At 40.9% G+C, this 16,914-nt stretch overlaps 1 long non-coding RNA gene across 1 annotated transcript; it reads left to right on the top strand.

Moving 5' to 3' along the window:
- The first annotated feature begins 4,348 nt into the window (after positions 1-4,348).
- Positions 4,349-14,849, top strand: LOC148155199 (uncharacterized). Its single transcript, XR_015765745.1, has 2 exons — positions 4,349-5,043; positions 13,171-14,849. It is a non-coding gene; the product is annotated as an uncharacterized LOC148155199 (long non-coding RNA).
- Positions 14,850-16,914: the final 2,065 nt, after the last annotated feature.

The following is a 16,914-nucleotide window of genomic DNA, read 5'->3' as shown; positions in this document are numbered from 1 at the left end:
TCCTGATTCAAGTGTTCATTCCAGTGGAGTTAAGCTTACTGCTGAATTGCGTTGTAAACACACAAGGAGAGCAGAAAACTTTTGAACAAACAATTTACACATGCTCAAAGCAAAAGTTTAAAACAAATGCAAAAGGAAAACATTCTGTACCATGGTTGGTCAACCATCTTGTTTCCAGGACCAGAAGGGGAAAAAATGGGGGTGGGGGGGAATTATTAGCAGCACAAGAAAAATCAAAAACTTTAATTGCAAAAACACAATTTAAAGTCATACTGAACTTTGGAGTACACAGAAAAGAGCAATTACAACACTAAAACTTCAAAAACTGAACTTTTTACACCACAGTCAAATTAAAATAACAATTTTAACTGATAAATTATTGAATAGAACATTGTCAACATAAGACTAAATTATTTCTCTTGGGAGGTGAGCCAACCTCACCGATCCAGCTAAGATCATCCCCATGCCTTCCAACCCTGAACGAGTGCTGCCTCACCCCATGGTCCACGTAGGTCTCCTCTCCCAGCTTGATGTCTCTTGTTTTTATTAGGAGAAATGGGTCTGCCAGGCCTGGGAACTTAACTAACAGACATTTTGTGTTGATGATTTTGGCAGAAAGGTTTATCGGTCAGCCAAAGATGGCGAGTTGCGGATGACTGTCACACAGGTGGACCTGAGAGTTTATGCAGAAGTCCTTGGTCCCCAGACTTGAAAAAGTAAATCTATGCATCTTGTCCCGCCTTCAGGGACCCCGCAAGCCGCCAGCCTTGGCAGCAATAGTGAATATTCCATGGTAGTCACATGCGATGGACCCCTTGATGAAAGTCCTGGTTGCAAAGAGTCATGTGGAAGAAAAAAAATATTATTTATGAATTTTTTTTTTTTTTAATTAAAGAAGTGTAAGTTTTGTTGAGAAAAAATGATTATTTTTAGTGTTTAATACAGATTAATCTTTTTGAACAAATTTTTAAACTTTGAACAGGTTTCTGTTAGTGATTTAAAATTAAACTATGGCTGGGTAAGTATTCAAAAATACCAAGGAAAATGGGGTGATCTGCAGAGCTTCTCCCTGGACCCCTGTGGTTGTAACACATAGGACAGGAGGCCATGGATTAACATATGCAGGAAGGTAGAGGCCAGTATCATTTAAATTACCTTGGGAAACAGGAACTTGCAGAGTTCACGGGAGACCAGAACCCTTCTGTGAACATCTGGGTTGTGTGAACATTTTAAACCACTAACATTTACCTTACAAGATATTTTTCTTAGTTATAGATAGCATGTTCTCACTGAAAACTGTATTATTTCTGACTGTTAGAATTAAATGAAAATGTTTAGTATTAGATAGAATTAATTTAGACGATGATAAATGGATTTGAATGTTATAATTAAATGAAAATGTTTTGTTTAGTATTAGAAAATTACTCAGGATTATGCTAAATGGGGTTTTGGAAAACGATTGTGTTAACTTGTATACTTAGGATTGAATATATGTTTCATAGATTAGAAAAAGGAATTGTACCTCATTTTGTTCTGTTGATTTTATGTGTTATTTTTGGTTTAAGGCAGGACTCAATCTTTTGGGATGCTGAGTGCAGAAGAGCAAAACTGAGTTTGTTAACATGAACTTTCCTTAAATTAATTACAAAATTTAAGTTTGTTCCTGAGAATTTATGTAGGGAGAGACTCCCGCTTTCACACATATCTGTGAAATCCTTTTCTCAGTATATCCTTTATTTAGATGGTCTTAAAACCGCAGGAGTTCAGGATGAGCCTCTCCTCTTCGTTTGTTAAACAAAAGAGCAAATGGCCTTTGTTCACAGCAGTAAATTAGGGGAAGTTCTAAGTTTTTTTGACTGTCCAAGGTAGCTTCCAGTTGGTCAAGCGGAGGTACGCCTTAATTGAATATATTAAAAAGGAAAGACACACCTACATTATAAAAGTTCGTGCCCAGGGAGTAAGAAGCCAGATTGCTGCCCCTATTTTGCCTTTTTTGCACCAGCTCTCTCCAAAGACGCGTCTTTGCCTTTTCTTTTATCTTTTTGTCTCAGGTAATCAATGTATGTTTCTGTTGTTCTGCAGTTTTGTTGTTGATTCATGAGTTGTTTCTTATTGGATTAAATTCTGTAATTCTGTGACGTCAACACGCATTGTTGATTTCCTTGTGCCTACACGTGGCCTGCCGAGAGGACCTGGGATCTAAGGAAGAGAGAGAGCCAACTTTTACCAAAGTTAACTATTTTAGATATTCTTCCTTAACAGTTTCCAAAACAAGATCCAGGAACCGGCATTTGATATCCACCCACCTCTTCTTTTGGGGTGTGGTGGATAGCACTGTGCAGATCTCCAGGACCTCCTCTGCAGTGTTACAGTTCCCAGTTCAGTTGGACTTTGCAATGAAGCTCTCCATCTTGGCCAATATGGGCTTCTACCGGTTCCGTTTGGCCAGGAGAAAGAAACTACCCACGCATGCGGTTAGAGTTGAATATAACGTTCCCTGCATCAGAACCTGGTACGGTAGGGTCAGTAAGAGGAGGAAAAGAAAAAAAGTAAATAAATCAGGTGATCCCACCTCGTCTTAAACTGAATCAATTGCAACTTGTCAAAGAGGCTCCTTGTCAGGGGGGAATCCGGCCTCCAGTTTTTTAGGAGGCGGTGCATCATTCAGGGTTATCCTAAAAGACTTGAGAAAAGTGCCCAGGTCTGTGTATCCCTCACAGCTTCGCCTCCACCTTTTGGGCCTCAGAGCATTGTCTGTGGAGCTAAAGGAGATAAATACATTAAACACATCACAAAACACAAACATGGCTACTCTGAGATCAAATACACACACCCTGCTCAGCTTTAGGTTTCCGCTCTGAGCTTCCACAGGATGCAGGACTATTGCTAGTTTCCTATTCTGAAGATTGGAATTTTGATTGTGGAGTCATTTTTTCATCACATTCTTTTCTTTTATTTTATTTTCAGCTGTGCCAAGCGCTGGAATGGTTCAATGAGATGAGAACTACAAAGATCTCCGCGAGTTTTACCCCTAATGCACTGCAGTTACTTGATTGCTCCTCTGAAGGCTGAGTGCTGTCTTAAAAACTCTGCTTTTCCACCAAGCTCTTTTAATTCTTTGTTTTCAAACTCCTTTTCCTGATATGAAGCTTGATAGAGCTTTTAATTTAATTTCTGAGCTTCTGCCGAAGGCTGGAACTACACAATGAGATTTGGACTACAAACATGTCCACTTCATTTACCCATCATGCTTAGCGGTTGGGACTTTAAATTAGCCTCTAGTTTGACCGTTTTGATGCAAACCCTGTTAAACTTTATACCGTTTGATTCAGCATGAACTTCTCTTTTAAACTGTATGGGTCAGAACGACCTTTAAAATGATTTGGGGATCGGTGGAGAACCGAACAGAAAATAAGACTTGGACTATATGGCCGCTGGACTTGCCCAGAGTACATTATGGCTCCTTCTTTACTACATACTACAGCTGCACGCTGCCATTTTGATCACAGAGAACGCATATGCCTACAGCTGAACTGCTGTGGCTAATGCTGGGCAAGTCTTCTCCGTTTTCAATGAGTGATTTAACCTTTTTTTGGGACCACTAAAAACCTAAAAAGTAAATGATAGAAGAATAAACCTGGATTTAACTCAGTTTAAAACCAGATTTTGGTGTTCTCTTGGAAATAAAGGTTTGATTTATTCTGCATTAATCTGATTTCAAATCCTGATTCATCTTTGGAGAATGAAAGGCCAATGGGGGCTCCTCAATAATCCTGATTGAGACTTCACACATGATCCTGGACAAATATACACAACTAAAGTCTCAATTTAACTCGATTTAACTCTTATTTTTATCTCGGACACACAGCATGGCTTGATCAACCATGACTGGACTCTCCTTGGGTAGGGTGTCTAGCGACGCTTTCCAGGGCACGGGCCCCTCTCTCGGAGCAAGCCCAGGGCGCCCTGCCCTTCACACAGTGGCGCAAAAAGTGGGTATGCAGCGCATGCAACGCATAGGGGCGCTGCACCAGAGGGGGCGTCAAAACCCCGTCTGGAGGGGGCGGCACCCCGATGATGCCTTCGCATACACTTCACCGCGCCCTGACGCTCCTTCACCTCGCGCACATGTAAATGTAAATGTAGCGAGTTTTACCTTTCACGTGTCTTCGTCTCCGGGGGAGGGGAGGGGGGGTAAACATATGGTCGCTCATACGGATAGAGCGACCATATGTTTTCTACGCTCCTTCACTCTTACACGTACCTTCCTTGGGGGGAGGGGGGGGGCGGCTGATTTATGTTTTCGCATCCACCTGAATAATATGTAGTTGCGCCCCTGCCTTTGTAAGAGCGGAAATACTATCTAAGGAGTTGTTTGGCGGAAAAATGACACTGGCGCCTCGGCGAAGACTTTGGCTTCGCACCAGGTCAACCTGACCAAATTCTTTCCTTCCATTTGCGTGCAAAGCGCAAATGGAGCCAGAATTTACTGGAAAGGATGTCTGTTTGTGCAAGATAAAATCAACAATTTGAGATAAATTGTTCTATTCAGCAATTCTGAAATGGAGCAGATGTTGAGTTCGTGAGGTCCAAAATATTTTAAAGGTCGTCCAATACACACTCAGTATAAAGCGTGCCAGAATCTTTCTGCAAAACAACAGTTGCACGCCATTGGTTGAAACTTTCCAACACACACTGATGAAGATGGAAAAGTATAAAACAGGTCGAAATTAAGACTTCGAGGAGATTTTTTGTGACAAGACGATGATGATGAAGATTTTGTATTGAACTGAAGAAACTGTAAAGAGGAAGCCGTGGAAGTGTAATAAATCTCCAGCTCGTTTATGGCCTAGCAGCAAGAACTAGTCTCTGTGCGTTATTTCTTTTACTTAGATATTTAAGAGTATAGCCACCTTTCTAATCCTCAATAAAAGTGGTGACACCCGACGTTTGAATGAACAATTGAACAACCAGGAGAAGGAAGGTGACTCGCTTCAGCCTGACTGCGGACGGGAGCCGTCTGGGCCCAATCACAGGAAAGAGGTAAGCTTTTATCTCTTTTACTTGTTAAAAACAGAACGGTTTCCTGTCTGCTGGCGGTCTGAAGTGCTAAAAAGAGTGATTAAGTTCTTTCTGCTTACCATAGGCGAGTAATTTCTTTGCGCAAAGAACGAGCTGCCAAAAATCTGAGACTCATAGGTATCTCGTACATTCTGGAAACATGCAGCTCGGAAAATAAGCACTTTTTCAGTCTGGTCTCACCCGTTTTGGTGACGGTAACAAGGAATTTCTTCCATTATAAGTTACCATATATCAGCCAATCTGGTGTAGTTCTTCTGAGCAGGCACTTTCATTGAGCTGACTAATAAATAATATATCACGATTTGTTAAATTTGGCAGGAGGCCAAGAAGCTTAACTTTAACATTAAACCAGCTGAGCCACGAAGAGAGATTGGGATCTCTGTGAAAAGCGCTATAAAAACAAAGAATAAGAATAAGAAGAGGCCAGGAGAGGACAGTTCTTCTTTTCTCTGTGAGACCACCGAATGTCTCCATGAGAGAGACAGCGGAGTTTCCTTAGCGGAGGGAACGTGTTTTTCTCCGAGGAGTGACCACGACATATCCCATCCACGAAGAGAGCAAAAAGCTCGTCTGGTGGGAGAAACCAAAGTCCTCCATGAGATGATGTGTGGCCTGAAATAGAGTTGAAAATGAGTAAAAAGTGAATAAAGAAGTTCAAGTGAAGAAAATAGAGTTTTACAGATTACTTTGTGAGTTAAACTGCAGTAATTGTTCTTTCATTTCTTTGAGTTTTTGGTGAGGAGTTTAAGTGTTTCTGTCAGCCTTGGCTAAAATAACTGAAGTCCTAATATAATTAATTGTGTGCACACATTAAAATTGGACAGTGGCTAATTAAATCAACAGCCAACTAAATTTTATATATTTATAATAAATATAATTACACTCACTAGAATCCCCGGGGAGGAGAAGGAGTAAGGAAAGAATAAGGAGTAGAAATGCAAATGGAATGATTGTTGCTGAGATGAATGCTGAATAATTGGGAATGTATGTTGTCTATTGTGTAAGTATTTGATTGGCATGCCTGTATATATTGTAAAAATCTGAAATGTGCATGTTTTTGGCTTATTGAATGACTGACTGCTTTCAAAGTAATGTTGAGCATTAGAAGCCGCCGTGCTCTGTATTAAAGTTGAAATTTGGTCTTCATTTTGACTGCAATTGTTAACGCTGTTGTAACGTCTAATTTTATGCTGTGCAATATAGATAGGAAATATCCATATCTCGCTGCTATATTTCAGAAAAGTTGGGAGAAAGAAAAGAGTTTCTTGGCTGAATCCCCAGAAACACACACACGAACCTTCCCTCCCACCCCTTCCCTCCCTATCCCTTGACCTCCCTTCCTCCCTCCTCACTCTCTTTCCTCTCTCACTTTTTCTCTCTTGCCCTGCCCCTATCCTATCCTCTCTCTCTCTCTCTTTTACTCTCTCTCTCTCCACAACACGTCATTTGGTCCCGGATCTGTCGTGAACTGAGACCATTCTTTGTTAACACCCATTTGTAGTCCATAGTATTTAAGACAGCCCACTTCCTATTACGCAAAGTTGGCCCCCACCTTTGCTCATTTCGGACTGAAGCAGACTGAAGTTTAGTTTTTCCTTTTTTCTCTCCTCTGCTTACAACGGTGAACAGGTCCAAGCCTAAAACCTTGCGTTGACTCACATAATACAGACTTTTATCCAAATAATCATTGTTTCTGTGACACTGAACTATGTTAAACATTTTTCAAATGTATATTTTACTGTAAATAGAGTTGAATAACTGTAAAAAACTTGGTTAACAGTTACACTTATTGAAGAATACTTAACACATGTAACAATATATAGCAACTATAAGCAATAATACTACAAGGAAAAAATATTATAAGAATAACTAACTAAAAATCAACTTATTTTTTACTAAATTGGAAAAATTAAAAAGTTAAAGGACAACAAAACTGCAAAAGACAGAATTCTAACAGACAACTGCTAAATAAGCAAGATGAGCAACATACCTATTGTCATTATTGGTTCAAAAAACCCAGAATATGCTTCTCAAATTCCAAAAATTTCTAAGAAGTGGCAAAAGAGAACGCAAGGACTTCCATGCCCATGGCCAGAAAATGGGAGCTTTGACTTATCTCTTTGTGAACAGATGGAAACTCGGATTGCAGACTACAAAGCAAAAAACAAAGGAAAGAAAAGACAAGCCAAAAGAGAACTAGAATTAAACATTTTACAACTATTCAAGGAAGAAGGTGAAAAATACCGGAAAAACTTAAAGCAGCAGGTAATTGAGCTAAAAAATAATTATGAAAAACCAGACGATGATCAAATGAACCCTGCTGGGTTGTATCCAGCCCTGACAGGAGTTCTGAATATCACAGGTGATTTTGGATACAGGAATGATGATCAAATTAGGGACATTAAACAAGGTAAAAACAATGAGATGGAAACTCAATTAGACAGACCCTCTACAGGGCACACACCACGATCAACAGTGGTTCAAACACCAGCTCCACCCAGAGGTGCACCACAGACGAGCACAAGTGCTACAGACAGTAGCACAAATAATAAGCACTCAAAAAGCATGGAACTACCAACGTCATATGCAAATGCAGATGGCTATAAGCCAGCTGGCAGATATGACACATCATTACCGCCAATCCAACCCAGAAGTCAAACCTCTGGTGCCGGATGTTCCACAACACGGACAGTTGGAAATATTAAAATTCTTGACTGCTACGCTGGAAGTAATAATAATAAATTTTTTGATGGCTACGCGGGTCATCTGAAAAGACGCAGAAGCGGAGATGCTTATTGGTTAAAGTTAGGCCCAGAAGTCTTTAATATAGAACGTAAAGCAAACCAAACACAGATACAGGAAATAGAGGAAGAAATTGATGAAGGCCTTGTACGATTAGCTGAAACAGAGTCAAGATGTGATAATGGTGAAGACGGAGCAATGGCTGGTCCAAGTACAAGCACTCCGGTCAAAGAACAAAAAGCCCCAAACCAAAAAGAATACGATTTGAGATCCAGACCTGACATACGCAAACCTGATCGTTATGACCCCTCAAAACAATTACCAATCATATTAAAAGGAGATATTGCTCAATATTTGCCATTTGCCTCGATGGATCTGGTAGGGTTAGTCTCGCGGTTGCCGGACATTCATAATGGTGCAGGAAGATGGATAAGAGCACTTGAAGAAGAGACAGTTGGCAAAATGTTGGCACTTGGAGACATCAAAGCCATTCTAGCAAAAGTTGTTGGAATTCCCACCATGCAGAACATTTTGAAGGATCATCCCTGGATGCTACAAGAAAGAGCAGACGGGATTGAACTAAATGCATGCCGGACAATGATCTGGGCAGCCTTGAGGGCAGAATTTCCAAACAAAGTGGACCCTAAGAACATGAAAGCGGAACCAATTGGTGACTCGGAGAATCCAGCATCCTACGTCGCCAGGCAGTTGAGAAGGTGGAACGAAATAATGGAGTTTGATGTTGACGAGTACCCAATGATTGCAGGTGTGTTTCGAAAGTCATTGGTGGATGTAATGCCTGAGCCAGTGCGCACCAAACTTGAAGAGGTGGTGGCTCTGATGTCTATGCCACACAAAGAATTTCGTGATCATGTGGTACACACAATAGAAAAATACCGAAAAGATGAACAAAAACGCACTGACCAAGACAAAAACATCCAAAGGAAATTGGCTCAATTACAGCTTGGAGAACTTCAAGGAAAAAACAAGACTAAGACCCAAGCTGCAGTGGTAAGGGGGGACCAGCATCCCGCCCCAAATGTAGCCAACCTTCCTAATTCTGTGAATTCAGCGCCACAGATGTATACTCCAACTTCGCAAATGACTCAGCCTTCTCAACCAGTGGTGAATATTTATTCACAACCATGGAACTCACGTCCATTTGTGCCTCGAGGAAGGCAGCAAAGAAGCCCTTCATGGCCTAACAGGGGACGAGGCGGTCCGCCCAGAACACCCGGAGCATGCTGGACATGTGGTTGTTTTGGACATCGTGCTGACCAGTGCCGAAATGGTGACAACTCATTCCAAAGACGGCCGCGTGGCAGAGCCAGACCAGGTCCACCGACAGCCCCATACAATCACCAAGCAGTTCCATATAATCAACAGGGAACTCCATACGATCCTCAAGGAGTCCCATACGATCCACCAGTTCAACAAAATTCACCAGCTCAATACAATCCACCAAATTTTGGATACTAGGGATGCCCAGAGGACCCTAGGGGAGAGAGTCAGTACCCAATTCTAACTACAGGTGCTGACGATGAACCAATATTGAAAATTCAAATTGAAAACAGAGAAACTCCAATGTTGGTCGATACAGGAGCAGCTTACACTTGTGTAAGTCCAAACTATGCAACGCATCTCCCCATGTCTGATAAATTTGTATCAACAATAGGGTTCTCGGGAACAAGACAATTAATCCAAATGACAGCTCCTGTTCGACTTACAACAGATGACAATGAAATAAAAATACCAATTTTGGTATCTGATCAAACCCCAATAAACCTGTTGGGAAGAGACGCTCTATGCAAATTAAAAATAAAAATCTGGTGTTCTCCTCAAGGTGTGTATGTTGAAAAAGAAGGTGTGGATCTTCAAATGTTCATGCAACAACATGAAGCCAAAGTTTATTGGCTTGGAGACATTAATAACTCCATTAAAGAGGTAATTTCCAAATGGGGACAGTACATTCAAATTCAAATTCCAGAAGCTAAGAAACCATTTCTAGACTATCATTGCACAATGTACTATGACATTTCAAAAAGTACAGAATTTGAAGAACAATGGGACAAAGAAACACAAGGTGAAGCGGTGAACCTTGAGTCCCAATATATCATTGTTGGGAAACAAGGAGCAGCGCTAAATGTAGAAATTAATGATTTCATTTCACAATGGTACAATGTTGCAGAATCTGTACCCCACATAACTTTGTTTGTAAATAAAAACTTTCATGCCAAAGATCTTGGACCAATGATGAAAATCGCAACACAGATTCAATGGGAACAGACAGAAAGCCCATTAATTTTCCAATCAGAAGATGCAAGAATGATTAAAATAATAAGTGAAACTACTATGACAGCAAAACCACAGGTGGTAACAGTACCGATTAATGACACAAAACAAACAGAAGAAAAAGATGAGTCAGTTGAAAACCCATTAATGCAGGACATGTTAAAGCTAGTTCCTGAATCAGTATGGTCAAAACATGAAACAGATGTAGGATTAGTGAAATCAGCTAACCCATTTAAAGTTGAACTGAAACCAAATGCTAAACTTCCATTTCGTCCTCAATATCCATTAAAACCAGAAGCAGAAGAAGGAATCAGCAAAACCATTGAAGGATTGTTAACAGCAGGAGTGTTGGTGGAAATTGAAAGTCCATGCAATACGCCAATTTTTCCAGTTCTGAAAGCAGATAAGTCAAAGTATCGCCTGGTACATGACCTTCGCACAATAAACGATGTAGTAGAAGACAGATCATCGGCAGAAATGCCTAACCCACACACACTTTTAACCGCAATCCCTGCTGAAGCAAAATTTTTCACGGTGATTGATCTTTGTTCAGCATTTTTCACCATTCCCTTAGCGGAACAATCTCGATACTTGTTCGCATTTACTTACAGAGGTAAGAAGTACAGCTACACTCGATTACCTCAAGGTTTCAAACACAGCCCTCATTTGTTCAATCAAGCACTCAGACAGGACTTAGAAGGATTGGAAATAAATAGCACATTGCTACAATTTGTTGACGACATTCTAATTGCGTCACCTACATTGGATGATTGCCATCAGGATTCGATAAAAGTCCTTGAAAGACTGGCTGAAGGAGGGTACAAAGCCTCCAAAGACAAATTACGGTATTGTCAGACACAGGTAGAATACCTGGGTAGACAACTCTCAGAAGGGAGCATTGGCATATCACCTTCTCAACTAGAGGGTGTCAGCAAAGCTCCATGTCCACGAACAGTTGGAGAAATGATGACATTTCTCGGTATGACAGGTTTCAATGCTGATTGGATAGAAAGTTATGCAGAAAAAACAGCACCACTCAGAGAACTCATGAAAGAACCAGGTCATCAAAACCAAAAGAATCTGATAAATTGGACTTTAGAAGCAAAAGTAGCATTTGAATCTCTAAAATGTGAAATGCAGAGTGCACCTGCACTAGCAGTTCCAAACTATGACAAACCATTCTACCTATATGTTGCGAACAAAAAAGACATGTATGTCACAGCAGTTTTGATGCAAGAAACATGTACAGGTCGAAGAAAACAACCAATTGCTTATTACAGCACAAAGTTGGACAATGTAGCACAAGGCTGGCCACCATGTTATCAGGGGCTAGCAGCAGTCTACCATGCTTATGAAAAAGCTTCAACCATAACAATGGGTTATCCAGTTACAATATTAACTCACCACAAAATCGCAGAGTTAATAAATCTAGGAAAGTTTGTCGTAACACAAGCAAGAAGTTTGCAGTATATGCTACTTCTGATATATCCTGACATAACTATTCAAAGATGTATCACCAACAATCCAGCAAATGTGATTCCTTTGGATTGTGACGGAGAACCACATGAGTGTGTAGCAGAAACAATGAAATACACAAGACTCAGACCTGATTTGGAATCCACTCCATTGCCTGACGCAGAAGTCACATACTTTGTTGATGGGTCATGTTTCAGAGACCACCTAGGAAACCACGCAGGTTTTGCAGTGGTACAACAAATAGGTGAACATTTTGTAACCATCAAAGCTGAAAGATGTGACCAACCATGTTCTGCACAACTTGCGGAACTTAAAGCATTAACTGAAGCCTGTAAAATGGCTAGGTCAAAAGTCGCAAATGTGTTCACTGATTCAGCCTATGCCCACGGTGTATGTTTTTTATTTGCCGCAATTTGGAAACAAAGAGGTTTCAAAAGGGCAGACGGAACCCCAGTGCAGCACGAAGCACAACTAAAAGAATTAATTGCTGCCATGATGCTTCCTTCGAAGCTGGCAGTGATCAAGTGTCAAGCACATCGCAAAGGCAATGACATCGTTGTGAGAGGTAACAACATGGCAGATGAATTGGCAAAAATGGCGTCCAGGAGCCAAATGGCTATCTTGGCACCTGTGATAGCTTTAGAACCAGCTGTAACACCGGAAGATGTCATTTTGATGCAACAACAAGCAAGTAACAGTGAACGTGATCTTTGGGCACGAAGAGGTGCTACGATGAGTGAAAATGGCTTATGGAGGTCACACCAAGGCCTACTAATAGCACCAGTAGCATTATTAACATTATTGGTCTCAGAAGCCCATGGCTTAGACCACTGTGCCCGAGGAAAAGTCATGGAAAAATTGAAAGAACAAGGTTTCTGGTCTCCATACATGCAAGACATGGTGGATGAAATTCTAAGCCAGTGTGAAATATGTGCCGAAAACAATGCTCGGAAAGGCATAAAACCAGGTATTGGACACATTCCAGTTCCAGACGGACCTTTCAAACACCTGGTGATAGATTATGTAGACATGCTCAAACCAGTTCAAGGTAAAAGGTACATGTTGGTGATAATTGATCGTTTCAGTCGATGGGTTGAAGCAGTACCATCAAAAACCTTAGGAGCAGACACAGTTATCAAATTTTTGACAAGAGAAGTAATTCCAAGATTTGGAATTCCATCTGAAATCAGTTCAGACAATGGTTCGGCTTTTGTACAAAAAGTTGTTAAAGGCATTTTGCAAAAGCTACAGATCAAACAACGTTTTGGCGCAGTCTACCACCCTCAGAGCCAGGGAATGGTGGAACGCATCAACGCCACGTTGAAAGCAAAGCTTCGGAAAATTTGTGCATCAACTAAACTAAACTGGGTAGATGCTTTGCCACTAGCATTAATGAGCTATCGCATGCAAATGCACAGCAGCACGCATTTAACACCGCATGAAATGCTGACTGGCAGACCTATGCCTGTGCCGCAATGGAGGTTACCTTTCAAGGGACCTCCCCTTGAGCAATTGCAAACTGAGTTGAAAGACTATGTTGAACAACTAACTGCTATCCATAGAGCTATCTATTTGCAGGAAAAATCCAGAAGTCCAGAGTCGACGGTGTGGGAACCACCGGTGAAACCTGGAGATTTGGTGTACATCAAGGTGTACAGACGGAGATGGCATGAGGCCCGATGGGAAGGACCTTATGAAGTCAAGAGAGCAACCCCAACGGCTGTCCAAGTAGAAGGAAGTACCACTTGGCATCATTTGACTCATTGCACTAAAGTTCAAAATAAAGACAAACTGAGACTTGAGTTTCACAAAGAAAATGAGCAGAAGCCTCACAGCGATGAGACTGATACTGATAACTGTCCAACTGTGGATATTGACAGAAGTGGTGAACCAAGCAGCAGTGACGGCAGAGACGAACTTACACAATCTGCAGCCGACACTATGGACCAAACCAACCACGACAAACCGCGGTGACAGAGAATGGACTCTCAGACAGCCTCCAGGGGGGACAAACGGTGACTCAACGATGACTGTTCACAACACAAGATCCATCTCCAATGACAAAGATAAGTATCACACAACTTATAGAAATCCAGACAAGTACATACCAGTGTTCTTTCCAGCAAGTGTCAATTTAAATGTTTCCATAAAATTGATTTGCAAAACTAGATACGTGCACTTACAATGGAAATGGACAGCAAGTTTAACAGATACCGAATTTCTAACTAATTCATAAAATTTAATTACCAGTAACCCTAGTGTATGAAGGAGTTAAAGACTTGGTAGGAATGCACAACAATAAAACAAGGCTTCGTAGAAGCCTGGGGGATTATGGGTTGAATGAAGGAGTATATTTAAATCTTATAGGTCAACCAAGAGGAATTCCAGATGAATTCAAAGCGCAACATGAACTTCGCGCAGGTTTTGAATCTATCTTACCTTGGATCACAATTAACAAAAATGTTGAATGGATTAACTATGTTTATTACAATCAACAGAGAATGATCAACTTTACAGTTGAAGGATTTATGGCCCTAGGAGAACAACTCCATGAAACCAGTAGAATGGCAAAACAAAACAGACAAGCGTTAGATTGGATCTTAGCCAATATGGGAGGAGTTTGTCATATGTTTGCTAATGAATGCTGTACTTATATCCCTATGAATACCTCACCAAAAGGTACATTTAGAGCAGTAATGACTAAGTTGAAGAAACTGAAATCGGAATTCAAAGAAAATGCAGGAAAGAACACTTGGTCATGGAAAAGTCTGGAGGAAATTTTAGGTGAATGGGGAGCCTTTGTAGTTAAAATAGGAATAACACTGGTAGTAATACTAATTGTTATTTTTCTGCTTGTGTGTTGTGTGATCCCTATCATGAGGAAATGGATTGTAGGGACTGTATACAGATGGATGACCAAGGACGGTAAACATCAGACGGACTAAGCACAAGGCCGCCCGGACCAGTGAACCTATGACCGATTCGAAGGACTGCTGAGCTCAAGGATAATTGATGCCTGAATTAAAATGGCTTATGGAATGTTGAAAGATCTAAAAGGTTCAAGGGAAATGAAGTCAAACTTGGGTTGGAATAAACGGACTCATGGAAAAGACACTGTTTGCATACACCATTACACATACTCATTACACATAGTTTATACACTTTATATACAATACAACACGGGTGGCCCACACATAGTTAACACACTAGGAACACGTGTGAATGAGAATGAATGTGTGAGACAGTATGAACAAGAATGTGAGTATGAATGATAATGTAAGAGAGCGTGGATGAGCACAAGCATTAAGCGACCAATACTTTGATCATTATGATTAGCATTTAAATCACACAATCACTCTGATTATATGTGCGTCATGGACACTTCTTCATAATTGTCATCAAGATTATGTATCAATGTTGAAGTACTATTGTTACCATGTATATCTATGATTTTGGTCACTGTGGATCCATGATTGTGTTACATTTGTGCCAGATTATGGAATACTGGTGGTCGCCCATGGCGAGCGGGGGCCATAAGGTAATTTTTTCCCTGGAAAGCAACAAAAGGCCAACAGGGTTTTTCGACCTTATACAGATGGAAGAACAATCATGGAAGCAATGACCAAGCAATGTTTAATCAATGTATTGGAATTGTTGTATTAGTTACAGTAACTCATGAAACAATGTTGCCCCCACTATTCATTTTATTTCACTTTTAAGTGACTTCTATATATATTTCTAAGGTTTATATACAGAGTTGTACTCACAGGTAAATATGTAAACTTAGTATAGCAATTAACCAAACAACTGCTAAGGTTAATTAGGATTCCACTTGAAAGCGGAATAGGGGGGATTATGTAAGAGCGGAAATACTATCTAAGGAGTTGTTTGGCGGAAAAATGACACTGGCGCCTCGGCGAAGACTTTGGCTTCGCACCAGGTCAACCTGACCAAATTCTTTCCTTCCATTTGCGTGCAAAGCGCAAATGGAGCCAGAATTTACTGGAAAGGATGTCTGTTTGTGCAAGATAAAATCAACAATTTGAGATAAATTGTTCTATTCAGCAATTCTGAAATGGAGCAGATGTTGAGTTCGTGAGGTCCAAAATATTTTAAAGGTCGTCCAATACACACTCAGTATAAAGCGTGCCAGAATCTTTCTGCAAAACAACAGTTGCACGCCATTGGTTGAAACTTTCCAACACACACTGATGAAGATGGAAAAGTATAAAACAGGTCGAAATTAAGACTTCGAGGAGATTTTTTGTGACAAGACGATGATGATGAAGATTTTGTATTGAACTGAAGAAACTGTAAAGAGGAAGCCGTGGAAGTGTAATAAATCTCCAGCTCGTTTATGGCCTAGCAGCAAGAACTAGTCTCTGTGCGTTATTTCTTTTACTTAGATATTTAAGAGTATAGCCACCTTTCTAATCCTCAATACCTTCACAAAGAAAACAGAACTGCTGCCAGCTTCTCCGGGTTCGTTTGCGTTACCGCACTGGGCGCCTCACGGCGCCTATCTCCACCGCTACAGGTTCAGAATAGTGAGTACTCTACAGTTTCTAAAATATAAGCTAAAGAATGACTAATAAACTAGAGTCTGGATTCCAAGTTTGTTCTAATTCTAAGTCCGAGCAGAAAAGTAGTAGTTTCATAAGAACTCAAGAATATGTGAAAGAACATGCATGTGTGTGCTTCAAAGTTTGACTTTTAGTGTGGTCCTTTCCACCTGTAGTGATACTCGTAGAGCTGACAAACCTTACAGGTGAAGCACAATGTGTTGGTCTTTCTGTCCTCATTGCTAGGGAAGACCTGACACCTGTTTCTTTTTGAATCACATGGTCTCACTGGGGTTGTAGCTGTGGTTGATGTTGAGGCAGGGCTGGCTGAGGAGGACAATGATGCTGATGGTCTTCTTGTTGTCATCCCTGGGGCCTTGCCACGAAGGAGCTCTTTAACCACCTCAGTGACCTCATCCCCAGAAATGGGAGAGCCTGTAGGGAGTTGGTTGAGTGAACAGAATCCTGCCTCATATCAGTAGCTGTTAGCGATCAGTAGCACACTGCGGGCAGATGTTTGGTGTACTACGGAGAAGAAAGCTAACGTAGCTGTTTCTCCCTACATCCAGTAGGTGACTAAGTTTGCTACAATCGATAGCCACTCAGGCACACTCGCTAGAACAGTGGTCCCCAGAGTGGGTCCTAGAGGGTCAGCATCCTGCATGTTTTAGTTCTCTCCCTGGTTTAACCCACCTGGATCAAATGATGGCTCATTATATGGCCTAAGAAGAACACCGACATGATGAAAAGGTTGTTACTA

Source organism: Poecilia mexicana, unplaced genomic scaffold, assembly GCF_051168715.1.
Source record: "Poecilia mexicana isolate PSO_F unplaced genomic scaffold, ASM5116871v1 scaffold_16, whole genome shotgun sequence".
Lineage (NCBI taxonomy): Eukaryota > Metazoa > Chordata > Actinopteri > Cyprinodontiformes > Poeciliidae > Poecilia > Poecilia mexicana.
Note: the sequence above shows the minus strand (reverse complement) of the source record. Positions and strands in the feature narration are given on the sequence as shown.